Below are 15,116 nucleotides of genomic sequence, written 5' to 3'. Positions count from 1 at the left end.
TCTCTCCAGTGTGCTTCATTTGCTAAATATGGAAAACAGCACCTATCTCATTTACCCAAGGTGTCAATAATACAAATTTATTAAAAAAATTATTAAGCTTTGGAGATACCTATATATGCAAATTATAAACTGGATATTAGTGTATTTAAAGTTTATTTGACATGGTAATTCCTGAGGAATTTCCTATGGCTGACTGATTGATTAAGCTTCCAGTTGCTTCTAATGTCTAGGGCAAATATTCCTTCCCAAACAGGAGCCCTCTCTTGTTTGTAATCTCACAAATTCCAAGGGCCTCTCAAAGGAAGCCCAAATCCACTGTCCTCATGATGACTTTTGTATACAGAAATGGAACTTTTATGTCACTCAGAGGTTTGCTGTGCAATGTCTACAAATCCACCACTCCAGAATAGGATTTTGCTTTGTTTTGTATATTCAAAAAGCAGGCAATGCCACGGCCCCACCTCCCTACACACACACACACACACACACACACACACACACACACACACACACACACACATGTTTGCAGATGCACGGTCATATAGTCCTGAGTCCCAAAGTTAATTTCAGAGATTTACCTCTGGCAGCGCAAAGAATTTCAGCATTTGAAATTAATTGTTATTGTGGGGTTGTTTTGTTTTTTGAATGCTTCAGCGATATCAGATACAAATTTTACCTATGGCTTAAAATCCCTCCCAAAACTCTACAAATGAAAAGCTATTCTTTGTAGTACTTGCACTATTTTTAATTCTAGAGCAAACCCTAGTGATGATAGCTTTTCAGCATGTTACATAAAGAGAATGTTAAATAAATGTATGCAGTATTTGTAATTTGATAGAATTAAAGCTCCACTTCTGGTTTGACATGAAATTGGTAGGAACTTGAACTGTTGCTCCAAAGCAGCAGATAATATACATTCACCATTTCGTGCAACTATGTGAGGAATCATCCCAAACATTTGTAGCTTTTGTACCTTTGGTAAATGTGAACATGGTAGAAATGTATATTTTTTACCAATTTCAATAACAGAGTGTAAAAGACTGATTATGACAGTGTTCATATTACCCTATAAAACTACTATGACTATTATAGTCCCCTGATCAGACTACTATGGAATTAGCTGTCTTATAGCCCTTAACTTTTTGCTCATGGATGCTACAGTGTTACACATTAGCCATATCATGGTGCATTGGATATGATATTCCTCAGTGGAAGGGACAAGAGAAAATTAGGGAACAAAATCAATATGCTCCTTCTATATATATTAACCTTGTCAGAATAGGATATAATCAGTGAGCCTGCATTCTGAGTGCTGATTTTTCACGGCCATCTTCATTCAGTGGTAGCAGCATTGTCATTTTCTAAAAGGAAATCAGAGGATCAATATAACTACTACTAATTTTGACTCACCTATAGCTAATCTGCACTGTGAGTTGAATCTGCTTTGTTATAGTTACTGACAGATGAGAAACTTGGAACTGAATCTGCACTATGACAGAGCAACTAGAGAATGTTAAAAAGAATTCTAGAACAATGTTTTGTCATGGTCCATAGCAAAAGCCTGAATGTTTACAAGGTTTTTTTTAATCATACAGTATATGATTCTAGGTAAAAATAATTGTCCTCAGGAAGATGGTCTTCAACAACACTAATAATGGGGTGAGAGGAATCTTTGGGAGGAAATAGATATGTTTATGGCCTTGATGGTGGTGATGGTTTCATGGGTGTATCCTTATGCCCAAACTCTTTTGAGTTGTGCAAATAGCTAAATACATACAGCTTATTACATGTCAGTCATAGCTCAATAAAATGGTTGAAAGAATACATGTTTTCAGCAGAAAGTTCAAAGGTCCTTACTTCCTCACTTATCTTTACCCAACCAGGTGTCTTACAACAGGTATAAACTATTTTCTACCCAACAGGTATCCTAAATTTTCTGAGTGTATATTATTTATATGAAAGTTGCTAAAAATCACTTCAGGTAAGTAGAGTTGCACATTTAATAAAATTAACTGTATTAAAAGCATTATTATGAAAGGATGGCCTGTTTACATGTAAATTAACTTATATGGAATTTATTTATGTTCAAGGCACATAGACTGCCAATTCCCTGTGTGGCATCCAGATGTAGTTTTTATTTAAATATTAGAATGCTATAGTGTTTTTCTACCGTAGAATTATACATGCTTACGATGATACACAAAAATTTTTACATTAAAAGAAAAGAATGATCTTAAAGAGATATAACAGCTAATATTTATGGAATATCTGCAGTATTGCACTAAATATGTATTTTTTTGTTTCATAATTTAAAGTGAATAATTGCCATTTCCCATGAAGGTAGTTTACTTTTATCCAGTGATTCTGTTACTGACCCTCTCCAGTCAGACCCCTACAAGGGTCCTCCTGCCCTGAGTTGCTTGGGACAGTAGGAGACTGAGTTCTATTCAGAAGCAAAGAAAAGCTTTATTCTTTGAACGGAAGGATGCGAGCCTGCGCTCTAGAGTACGCCCTTTCCCCAGCCGGCCGGGCAGCTTTATAGGGATCTCGTAAGTGGGAAAGGGGTCGAGTTCTCCCAGATTGGGCGCAGCTGTGCTGCTTACGTGCTCACGCTCCAGGTTGCGGCACGGGGAAGGCCTCTGCGCATGACCCGCCGCAGCCATCTTGAACTGAGTGTTGTGCGCAGCTTCTGTAGCCTGCCCGGAGCTGAGCTGTCGGCGCAGCTCTTTCGAACTAGGAGCTCTAGTCTGAAGTCCTGGGTGAGAGCCCTGTGGACACCGCACCCTATGAGCAAGTGAAATTGGACAAGCGCCAAGGAAATAAAGGTTAGACTTTATTTTATTACGTAGATTCTATTTTTATTTCCCAGGAATTGTTAATGAGCTTTGCCTGCGTAAATGCCACATTTGGGAAGGTTGTACTACAACAGGAGATAACTCCAGCGTCCTCATTGAAAAACTCCTTTAAGTGTCTTTTCTCATACATACACAATTGCAGTGGAAGAAAGTGTCATTTTACTCAACTGGAGGAATGTTCAAAGTCAGTGCGTTGGAGCCCTGGTAGCAGATGAACGCCAGTGCAAAAGCTAATGTTCCCCTTGCTCTACCCGTTGTGTGAAATCTTTTGGCGTATTTTGGCGGGGAGACAGATTTTACTTTCAAAACTTCACCTGAACTATATTGAATGCAGTGATTTCATCGTAAGAATTGTTTCCTCCTTTTAAAATTCTGCCTGGTGTTTCCCAGTCTTCACCAGCTTGTTAAATATCATTTTCATGAATGCTGGAAAGCATATTTAGCTGGGTATCCATCTACTTTTAATTTTAAAAAGTCTAACATTGCATCAGGATCCCATATGTAAATATATTTGAGAATCTCTGGAGATGATCTGCTCTACAAGTCCTTGCTAGCTATTACATGTTATAGTGGCTAAATGTCTGTTGCCAGATTCCTCATATTAGCTCTTCTACATCACATCTCCATAATGATTACCTCCTGGAGAAATGCATTTCCTAGGCTGCTGCTACTTTCCACATAGCAGTTTCATTTCAACTACAGCTCTTATCTATATTACAGGAGGTAATTGTTGAGATTAGATTATCACTTGAAATAAGATGTTATTAAAGTTTCAGAGATAATATAAGGGAAGTACAGTTTCTACCTGTGGCTACTCCTGCAGCTAGGAAACCCTGACCCATCATCACGGAACCCTGACAGGTGTGGCATTGCCTAATCAGACAGGCTCCATGGAGCTGAGCATTTCTCCCAAAACATGTGGTACCAATAAGCCTGCCCCTGTCAATGGATTCAGTCTTCACTACATGAGGCCCAAAGACAACAGGGTTTTCCCCCAACTTTGGCCAGGGCCTTAGTCCTCATTTTCCTATCCAGATACTGAACTCCCCTCAAGGTAATTGATGCTATTTGTGTCCCACATCTTCAAAGGGACCCTTTCTCTATCTCCACAGGAAAGGACATTAGCAGATAACAGTTACACTATGCTGTGAGCAGAACTCACACACATGAAATTCATTTATGTTCTTGAAAAGAACAAAACGGCAGAGACAGGTTGTCCAGGTACCAACAACCTTAATCCAAATCTGTTCTCCCTCTAAATTAGGGCACAAATCACTGAAAAATACTAATCCTTAACATTTTCCTGACATATTGGTTCATCATAATTGATTTTTTAGAAGTTCTCTAAAGAGCAGACATAATGCTATAGACTGAAGGAAATGATTATATTCAACATAATAATAATAGATTTTGAAATTATTTTTCTTGCCTGGAACACCTTTAGTCCATCTGTGTAGTTTTCTCTGAGGTGGAATTTACTGTGAATATTAAGTACATGACCTGCATTAATTTATGATAGTAAAGGTATTTGCTTAACCAAATTAAGCATCATGGATTCATTGAGGAGAAATTAATAAGGATTATTCAGGATATATGAGAGGAACTCATTGTGTAATTAATTTAAACATGTAAACAGATTGTTATGTGAGCTATTTAGGCATATAATTGTAAATCATTAAATTGCACATGAATTCATTCAGGTAACTATAAATGGTAATAATGTTGTCTAATGTTTACATTTGCTTAAAATTTTTTCAAAATGTTATATTTAACTCTATTCTGTTCGTTTTTGTATTACTTCATAGTAATAGTGTTCCCATTTGTCTTCATTTAAATATTACTTTTTTATTTAAAAAATGTAAAATAGTCACAAACCTATAGAAAAATAAATTAGAAGTACAATATAAAGAATAATTTTTCTTGAACTATTTAGAATTAAATTGCTGACCTGATGTCTCATCATCCCTAGATAGTATAGTGTATTTTTCCTACAAACATGAACATTCTCCTAGACAGAAAAAGAAAGGAGGAACAGATAATTCAATAATTAAAAATTAACACTGATACATTATTAACATCTAACTCTCAGACCGAATTCAAATTTTACCATCTCCCAATAATATCCTGTATAGCAAGATGATCCATTTCAGAATCATACATTGCATTTATTGGTTGCAGCTTTACTAGAGTTTAGTTGACAAATATGATTCATATTAAAGACATTTAAAGTACACATAGTGGTGATTTGATATAATTTTACAATACAGTATGAAAGGAATTCCACCATTTGGTTAATTAACACACCCATCACCTCACATCTCACATATTTATCTTATTTTTCTACTCTCTTAGCAAATTTCAATTATATAGTATGGTGTTATAAACTATAGTCACCATGTTTTGCATTAGAGCCACAGACGTTATCTTATAGCTGAAAATTTGTACCCTTTTATGAACCTCTCCTTATTCCCCCCCATCTCTGAGCCACTGGCAACCACTTTTCCACTCTGTTTCTAAGAGTTTGACTTCTTTTTTTCGATTCCACATGTAAGTGAAATGCAGTATTTGCCTTTTTCTGTCTGGCTTATTACACTTAGCATAATGCCCTCAAGGTCCATCCAGGGTGTTGCAAATGGAAGGATTTCCTTTCACATGACTGAATAATATTCATATATATACATAGTTATATATATACATCTATATATATATATACACACACATATATATCAAACCTTCTTTTTCTGTCCATTGATGAACACTTAAAGTTGTTTCACTGTCTTAGCTATCGTTAATAATCATTCATTGCATTTGTATGCCATGTCTTTTTTAGTCACCAGTCTAGAGTTGTTCTTAAATTGTTCTTTGGCTTTGAAGGTTGCAGGTCAGTTGTGTTGTCTCTTAATTTATGCTTTTCTAGTGTTTCCTCATGATTATATTCACATCATGTATCTTCAGCAAGAATATCACAGAAGTGATATTCTTTTCACTGTATCTTATCAGGTGGTATATAGCTTCAATTTGTCCCATTACTGATAGCTACTTCGATCACTTGATAGCTGATTATGTTTCAAGTTTCTCTGTTATAGAGATTCTCTTTTCTTTCTTATAGTTATTAAGATTTGGGGAAAGATGTAATTTGAAGAATCTGAAACTCTGTAAAAATCCCATTCTTCATAAAATTATACACACACACACGCTCATGAAATTAAGTTTTCTTTGTATTCATTGGATTGTAATAATTTTTTTTGAGGACTCAAAATATCCCCAGTTTGGGACCCATTCAATCTGACTTTGTGTTGTCATGTTTCCATTATTCCTTTAGCACTTGTTTGCCTTTAGGCACAATAAGTAGTTCCAGGCTTTCTTGTACTTTTTCTACCCAAACCTAGAAATAACTTTTTTTTCCCAAGGAGTTCTAAGTTATTTTAGTAGAAAATTTAGAAGCTAAAATCTGGTTGCTAGGGGTCCACTCATTGATACTGGATCCTTGCTATTCCCTGACTAGACACACACATACAACATTGTATATTTTTGCTTTCAGTTTATCAGTCATATCTGTTTAAACTGAAAGCCATGAACTCAAACCAATACTCCAAATTCCTGTTTAATATCATACTTTTGTATTTGTAATTCCATTGCTTAAGACTGAAAAAACTGTTTTCATCTGTACTCAATAAGATTAGTTATTTGATCATTTCTCCCATTTATTACCGATCTCCCATCTCTGCCACCACTCCCTCCTCTGTGTGGATGCTGTCCTTGCCCTACTTGGTCTCTCCCACCACACTCCAGCAGCTCCCTAGTGAGGATGACCTGCCCATCACACTCAGACTCTTAGCCCCCAAGATAAGCCAAGTGTAGATTTCCTCTTCACCCTACTTGGCTCTCACCCACCACATAAGGAGGGATGCCCACATTCCCACATGGATGTCCTTCTTACTCCGCTTGGAATCCTAAACCTCTTGCTTGTATATTCCACTCTGAGCTGCTGCTGCATAAGGAGGCTGGATTGGGTGGCATCCTGTACCACTCCTTGCTCATCTTCTGTTATTGGCCTTAAAACTGAACTGTTCAGAAAGAGATTTCAAGGAGAGGAAAAGGAAAGACAGGGAAAGAGAAGAAGGAAGAGGAAGTGGAAGTAAAATAGAAAGAGGAAAATTTTAAATTGTTTAATATAGAAAAGTAATACAGACAATGTGATACGTTTCAAGAACTGAAAAATCTGAAAAATTAACTTTTCTATTTTGAAGTAGTCTGTCGGTTATATATAACTATATATATATATATATATTTCTGTTACATAGCCTACAAATATATCTTCTAGCCTGTGTTTGGCTTTTTGATTTGATTTTGGTATTTATTAAAATGTTATATTTGAAATAATTTAAGCCTATATTTCCTTTTCTTTTGTTACTAAAATATCTAAAACAACAACAAAAAAAGACAAAATATTAGGCTTGTTAATTATTGATTGTGGGAGCACAGGTGTTTTTTATTATCATTTTTTCCTCTTTGTGCACTGTAAAACATTTGAATTATACTAAAGAATGAACTTATATAGGGGAACAAATGATTCCTTGTGAAATTAAAAGTATAAAAATAGTCTATAAGCCCATTTTGAGTCCCTGCTAACTCTACAGACTATTTCAACTAGTCAGTTAAGTTTGCAAGTGAGACTCAGAGCTCTGAGCTGAAAGACATTTATAGTTCAGTTACCGTACTTGGCAAGGTTTTGCATGACAAAGATCATTCAAAATGAATAAAATTGAAAACAGCCCAAATGTGCATCAACAGGTGAATGAGTAAACAAATTGCAATATATCCATACCATAGAATTCATCACTAAAAGAAAGAGATTACTGGTACAAGCAGCAACGTGGAGGAATCTTAAGATAACTATGCTGACTCAAAGAAGCCAGACAGATACTATATGAGTCCATTTATGTAAAAGTTTAGAAAATAGAAACTAATAATCAGTGACAGAAAGCAGTTTAAGGAAGGAGAGGAAGGAGAGGGGCAGGAGGATAGAATTATAAAGGAGTATAAGAAAACGTTTTGGGCTTCCCTGGTGGCGCGGTGGTTGAGAGTCCGCCTGCCGATGCAGGGGACATGGGTTTGTGCCCTGGTCTGGGAAGATCCCACATGCCGCAGAGCGGCTGGGCCCGGGAGCCATGGCCGCTGAGCCTGCGCATCTGGAGCCTGTGCTCCGCAACGGGAGAGGGCACAACAGTACTGCAAAAAAAAGAAAACGTTTTGGGATAATAGATACCTTCGTTATCTTGATTGTGGTGAGGATTTCATATGTAGGTCAAAACTTATCAAATTTTAGACTTTAAATATTTGTAGTTTGTTGCATATCAATTATACTCTAAAAATCTGTTAATATTTTTTTCTAGTCAGTTAAGCTGTATTTTCTTTAATGGCTTCTGGATTATTTTCATGCTTACTGGTTTTTTTAGTTCATATTCTATTCATCTCAGTGTCATTTTTGTATATATTATAAAAGAATAAATTAGCTTTGTTTTCTTGAAAATGAATATAGATAAAATATAAACAACAATAATTGAATTCCATTCTCTTTTAATTGAAATAAAATGACAGTTTGTAATAGAATAATTTGCTATACATATTTAGCACAATTCCTATATTTTTATATTGTAGTAGTTAATTTATTTATCCTATGCCAGTATTATAGTAGTTTGAGTTAAATGGACTTTTAGCAAATTTTATGATCTCATAGGGATAGCCCTTCTTAAAATTTAACTTTTTAAAAATGGATTTGGCTTTTTTAAGTGTTTTTCTTCCTTTGGAACTTTAAAATAATTCTTTCTAGTTTTTGTTTTTGTTTTTTAACTCTGTTGGAGTCTGATTACAGAGTTTCATTAATTACATTACATTAATAAACTTTTTAGGGTAGTAAGTCTGGTATTCTAAGAACATTTCCTCTTGATATCTCATTTGATGTCTTTCAAAAACACCTCCTAGTTTGAACTATATAAGTACTGTTCTTTCCTGTGAATTTTTTTTATGTGCCATATACTTTTTTTTTTTTTTACTAATTAACAAGGTATGTTCTGTTTCTATTTCTAACATATAATTGCTATTATATAGATCTATTTTTCTATGTAAGCATCTGTTTCATTTGTAAATAGGATTAAAAAAATTTCTGATTATGTTCTTATTGCACTAGCAGTAACCTAAAATATACCATTTATAGTAATGTAGAATGGTGTGTAGAGTAGATATCTAATTTTAAAACAATTATATACATAAAGTAGATTAAATATGCATCATAAAAATGTTAATACAGTATAGCATGTTAGGGAAAAAGATATGGAATTAGACACTCCCAGACATCATTTGCTAGCTCTTTGACCTTTAAAACTTATTTAACCTCTAAACCTCAAAGTCTTTTCCTATCGAACTGATAGTGATCATGCCTTCTTCCTGATGTAGTTAAAGAATGTATAACTTAACAATTAGTAACCATTAAATAGAATTAATCCTTTTTATTGTTTGTGAGAATTAAAGATTTAATATATAAAGCAACATACTCTTGAGGAAATTAGTTATGACTATTTAAAGAACAAAAGGCATGGCATTGATCTCGGGTGGCCTCGGTCTGCAGTGGCTTGAAGCAGGATTTTGGTTCCAGCCAGAGATTGAGGTAGGGCTGCAGCAGTGAGAGTGCTGAATCCTACTTACTAGACCACAAGGGACCAGTGGCCAGTGACAAGGCCCTGGCCCATCAGCTGTGTAGAAATGAATTTCCACATAGAGACAAAAAGTAGTGAAACAAGTAAAGTGTTTATTAGGAGGAGAAACAGTACGTGTGGATAGACATACAGGTAGGCTCAGAGAGAAAGTTGTGCCCTCATGGTTGTTTGAATCACTTTTATCGGGCATTTCTTCCAGGTTTCCTCTGGACAATCATCTTGCTTTTCCTGGTTCTGAGTCTGTATTTGGTATATCTCAGGGTCCTCCCATGTGTGCACACACATCTCTTAGCCAAGATGGTTTCTAGTGAAGAGGCCTTTGGGTAGGTTAACATCACTTACTATGAGTGACGCCCCCTCCCTTTTGACCTCTGAGGAGGCTTTCTACGCATGTACAGTCGGGAAGTTCTCCTTGACCTCAAGAATGGGAAATATGTGGTCTCTATCTTTTATCTGGGCAAGGCTCAGCTATTCTCTCGCTCCTGCTGTTTTGGAGTATCTGTCCACAGGGGACAACTCCAGTTGCTCTGCCTGGGACCCATCTATCTCCTGCCTCAGTATGTGTACTAAACAAATCTTGTTACCTTAATAAACATAAAGTAATTTAGCCATTTTGGGCTGACTTCCTGATATATAAATTAGTGATAATAAATGACTTTACTAATTGAGTTGCTGAATCCAAAAAAGGTGAATGAGTTTCATGTCCCTTTGTAAAATTATAATGGAGAAACCAGTTGGAATTTAAGGCATTTAATGGATATTAGGTAATATAATATGTAAAATGTCTTCTAATCTAGAAAATGGTAAACTGAAAATATGGGAATTAAATTACCATTTGTGATTCAAAGTAGATGGCCAAATATGATGGAGTAATAACCTAGCCCATTTCTATATTTATTTCGATTGTTCAGAGAAGGCCTTTTCCTACCCTTGATTTTAGATTTAGTCTAAACCTGTGTGCTTCTTATTCACTGAGATATGTTCTCAGTGACTGATAATTGCTTCCAAGAACTTTTAATACTATAAGAAAAACTAAGGTGTTCAAATTGTCTGTAAATCCCTGTGGACCCTGAAGGAATGTGGGAGAACTCCTGGAACAAAATAGTCTTTCAATGACAATGCTTTGTTCTGTTAGGTAGCAAATTGGGATCTTTGATAGATTTATGTTAAGTGCAATATTGTAATATAGTGAAGGAAGAAAACAAATGTAGTAAGGAAAAAAGAAAAGAAAATTGAGAAAAATATGCACAACTAATATAAAAGAAAGGGACTGAAGAAAAGTTTTGAGGATAAAGAAATAGAGCTGTCAGAATTAGTGCTAGGGAAAAATTAGTAAGAAAGATGTTCAAGAATCTTTCCAGTTTATAATGGCCTTTAAAAAGAAATAGTTAATTTTCTCTTTCTGGGTTAGAGTAAACATTGTTTAACTTTTGTAGCCAAAAAGTACATTTGCTAAAGGTCTTTGAGTAAAACATTTTCAAGTATTTAGGGTTACTCTTATTGACCTACAAATAATAATTCTTAAAAAAAATATGATTCCATTTAAAAAAATCTGTTTATTATCTTTATAGTTCCTCCATCGAATTACTGTCATTAGAGTATTCATTTCAAATATGTAAGTATTGTGCAAGCACTAAGAGTTTAATCATTTACTATATATGTTATCTAATAATTATTGATAGCTTCCTATATTACTAATTGTCTCTTGTGCTCATTATTCTAATACCAAAATGAGACTTTTGTTTGTTTAATAGTCACAACTATAAAGATGATTTATTAATTATAGGTCAATAGTAAAGCAATTTATAGGAATAGAGATGCCATTCTCTTTAATTCACCAAACCTTCAGCTGGATTATTATAATATCCATATGCGAAAATCAATTAAGGGACTTTGATGAAGTACTGCAGAAAGATCAGGTCGAATGAAAATACTAAGAATTGTCATAGTCCCTGAGAAAACAGAATGATATCCTGGAAAATAAGGAAAAGAAACAGGCAGAACTCTCAAATATTCATAAGGTTGGTCTATTTTCTTATGTAAAGTAAACCTTGGGTTGGAAGGAAAACTTGGGCAATCCCTGGAATGATTGCAAGGGAGAATGAATGGAGTAGCTAGAAAGTCTTATGTGGCAATTTAGCTGAGCATTTATTTCTTCATCCTATCCAGTGGATCTGTAAGTAATTTTAGACTCTGTGATAAGCATCTGTGGTTTATCCGAGCAAGAGCAGATTCTGGTTTTTATTGTTGTTTTTTTCCCCCAATTGAATCCTGATTATCAGCAGTTATTTCTGCCAAGTTTGTCTGGGATATGAGGAGTCAGTAAATCCTGTAAGTTATAAAACTGAAAAATATTGAAAATATAGTGTTGGAAACAAAAGGAACTTCAACATTTTCTGTAATATATTTTGTTACTAAAGTTTCTAAAACAAAATGCCAAAATCTCATGCTTGTTAATTATTGGTTGTGGGAACTCAGGTGTTCTTTTTTATTATTGTCTTCATTTTTTTCCACATTTAAAACATGTTGAGCAGTAGAAAAGGTCTATGTACTACAGTATAAACTAGTATAAAAGAAAAACTGCTTGCCTGTGAAATTGTAAACAAACTAAGAGTCTATAAATCCACTTTGAGTTTGTGGTGACTCCTAGATTACTCCAACATGGTGTTATGTTTTCAAGTAAGACCAAAAGCTCAGTGCTAAAACGACCATTTAGGTATCTTATATATTAAGCTCTTGGATGAAAACATTCATGAAAAACTATCTCTGCTATTCAAGACAGTGCTTTTGGAAATATTTAATTTTAACTCCTTTCTAAAATATCAAGTCTGCTTAGTTTTATTTTGTGTTTTCTTTTTCTCTTTTCAAAACAACCAGCTCCTTACACTGACTCTTTCACATTAGCCATGTTTAGCCTAAAGGGCACTAAGTAGAAGCCACTATCTCTGAGTCTATAACTCACACTGTTACTCAGTAGTCATGTGACCTTGTCTAGTTCTTAGTTTGCTTATTTGAAAAAAGAAGAGTGGGGGTTGTTGAACTTTACAAAATGAGAATAGATGTTTTCAAATGTTTCCCTGTTGTTTTATTTTCTCTTAAGATGTGAAAGCGTTTGTTTATAGGAACTCTCACTTGAAAGAGTAAGGAGATGGATAAAAAGTGTTCACCTCTTTTTATGATAAAATATGCTAATTACGGACACTTTGAAAACAATAACTCATCTAAAAATCCTACATTGCAATGAAAGGAATTTGTATATTACAAATATTTGGTTTAAATTATAGACTGCAGTGTACCTTGATGTTTGGGCTATATTTTTTAAATGGTGTTTTTGAAAATTAAGCTTACTCTCTCAAACTGTACTGCCCATATATAGCACCTTTAGCTATTTCCATTTAAATTAGTTAAACATTTTAAAACTGCATCACACCAGTCACATTTCACGTCTTTAATAGCCACGTGTGGCTAGTAGTCACCATTGGACAATTCTTTCATTGCAGAAAGTTCTGTTGCTGGCGCTTCTCTAAAAAGTTAGATTCCAATGTTATGCTTGAGCTGCATATATGGGTGATTATCTGCATGTTAGCAATACAGAAGGAGATCATCGTCATGTGGTAAAAAGAAAAATCATACAAGTTTGTTCCTAGCAAGATTAGTATGAAAACGGAAAACAACCTAAGTAAGATTACTGAACCTAGAAAGAGTTCAATTAATCAGAGAAATGTTGATAACTATAAATGTTCTCTCATCCGTATTAAGTATATAGCCATCTATAGAGTATGGATACAGATTTCTCTGCTTATTAAAAAATCTCTGACTTTATAAGTAAAGAAAGCGAGTGTAGGGAATTGGTAATAATTATGAGGGTTAGTGTATACGTAGAAGGTAGAAAAAGAACAAGAGATACTTAGAGCGTTTCTCGTCAGACTCAAAAAGTATTGTCAAAGTTAATGCATTTACCATGAAGAGAGCAGGCTGTGCAGGCTCTCCTGTCTGTCTCAGAAATGAACCTATGGATGCCCTACTAAGTGTAATGGAGTGTCAGAATTTAATGAAGCACTTGTACCAGGTCTTGGTCGACATGCAGACTAAAAAAGACGTATTTGGGAGGCTTTGGTGGAAAAGAGGAGGTTGTGGAAAGGAGGGGGAATTGTTGTTTTACCTTGCATCAGTTGTATCATTGAAGTATTGAATGACATTGCACTCAAAAGGCAATTGTTCTCAAATAGGAATAAAATGAAAATTTCTTTTTTTAAATTTTTTTGTTTTGTTTTTTCCTCAGTTCCATTTTCTCCCTATCTTTACTGAGGGATAATTGACAAATAAGAATTGTATATAAAGATGTACAACTCGATGTTTTGATATATGTATACATTATGAAGTAATCACCACACTCAAGTGAATTAATATATCCATCACATTACATAATTACCATTGTATTTTTCTTCTTCTGTTTATTTTATTTTTTTATTTTATTTTCATGGTAAGAACACTTAAGATTTACCCTCTTAGCAAATTTCAGGTATATATTGCATAATACAATATTGCTAAGTATAGTCATATATGCTGTACATTAGATCTCCAGAACTTATTCATCTTGCATAAATGAAACTTAATTCCCTTTGACCAACTTCTCCCATTTCTCCCTCCCCTGGCCCTTGGCAATGACCATTCTATTCTCTGCTTCTATGAGTTTGACTGCTATTTTGACTCTGTCTTGTTATTGAGGAAATCTACTGACTCTATCTGATGACTAAGAAATAGTCATTCTTGTAGTATTTGGCAATCACGATTTGAGACTCTTGCAGGGTTCACTACTCAACTTAAAATTACTAACAAAGTGATGGTATTTAAGAATTAATTTTGAATATTTTGAAAGTAGTTGGACATTTCTGCTTAAGATATTAGTAATTATTTGAATGTTGAATTTTGACTGCAGTGGGAAACAGTTTGACATATAAAATGCTTGACTTCTTTCTCTTCCTCAAGCAGATAATCACATATATTCATGATGTTTCATTTTATTCCACATATATTCTAAATGCACATTCTTGAGGTAGAAACAGAATTTGCTTTGTTCTGTGCTGCATATATTCCCAGCTGTGATGATAAAAGTTATAAATGCATATACCACACAGCTAAGACTTGGTTTAAAAAAATTGCTGCATAAAATGGCATGGACCACCAAACAATTCATTTTAATATTGTAACAGTTCTTAGGAGAATTATACCACAGCGGTAGCCTATAAGTAAAGATGTTAAGAATATGTAAAATACTACTAGTTTGTGCAAACATAATTCTGACCCGTTTATCGTCATATCTGGAAGAAAAAAATGAACTACAGAAGTTTCCTCCCACTATTAATACTGGCCTAATCCCCCCGCCCCCCACACACAGGGATTTAATAATAGCAGGCCAATGATATCCCCTAAAATAATTCATATTGCCTAGAAAAAGGAAATAAATGATTTCATACATAATGTAGTGGGAAATATCATTTCAGGAGACTTTTAAGTGACTTCAGTAGATGGAAAAAGTAATGAT

The 15,116-nt window shown here is 34.6% G+C and overlaps 1 long non-coding RNA gene across 1 annotated transcript in view; it reads left to right on the top strand.

The window, feature by feature from the left end:
- Positions 1 to 2,691: 2,691 nt before the first annotated feature.
- LOC307188514 overlaps positions 2,692 to 15,116 on the top strand; it is a 319,783-nt gene continuing 307,358 nt past the window's right edge. The window contains exon 1 of the long non-coding RNA XR_013828962.1: positions 2,692 to 2,825. This is a non-coding gene — a long non-coding RNA (uncharacterized lncRNA). The remainder of the gene's footprint in view (positions 2,826 to 15,116) is intronic.

This window comes from Stenella coeruleoalba (genome assembly GCF_951394435.1).
Source record: "Stenella coeruleoalba genome assembly, chromosome: 7".
Classification (NCBI taxonomy): domain Eukaryota; kingdom Metazoa; phylum Chordata; class Mammalia; order Artiodactyla; family Delphinidae; genus Stenella; species Stenella coeruleoalba.
The sequence above is the reverse complement of the archived record's forward strand: the minus strand, read 5'-3'. Positions and strand labels throughout refer to the sequence as shown.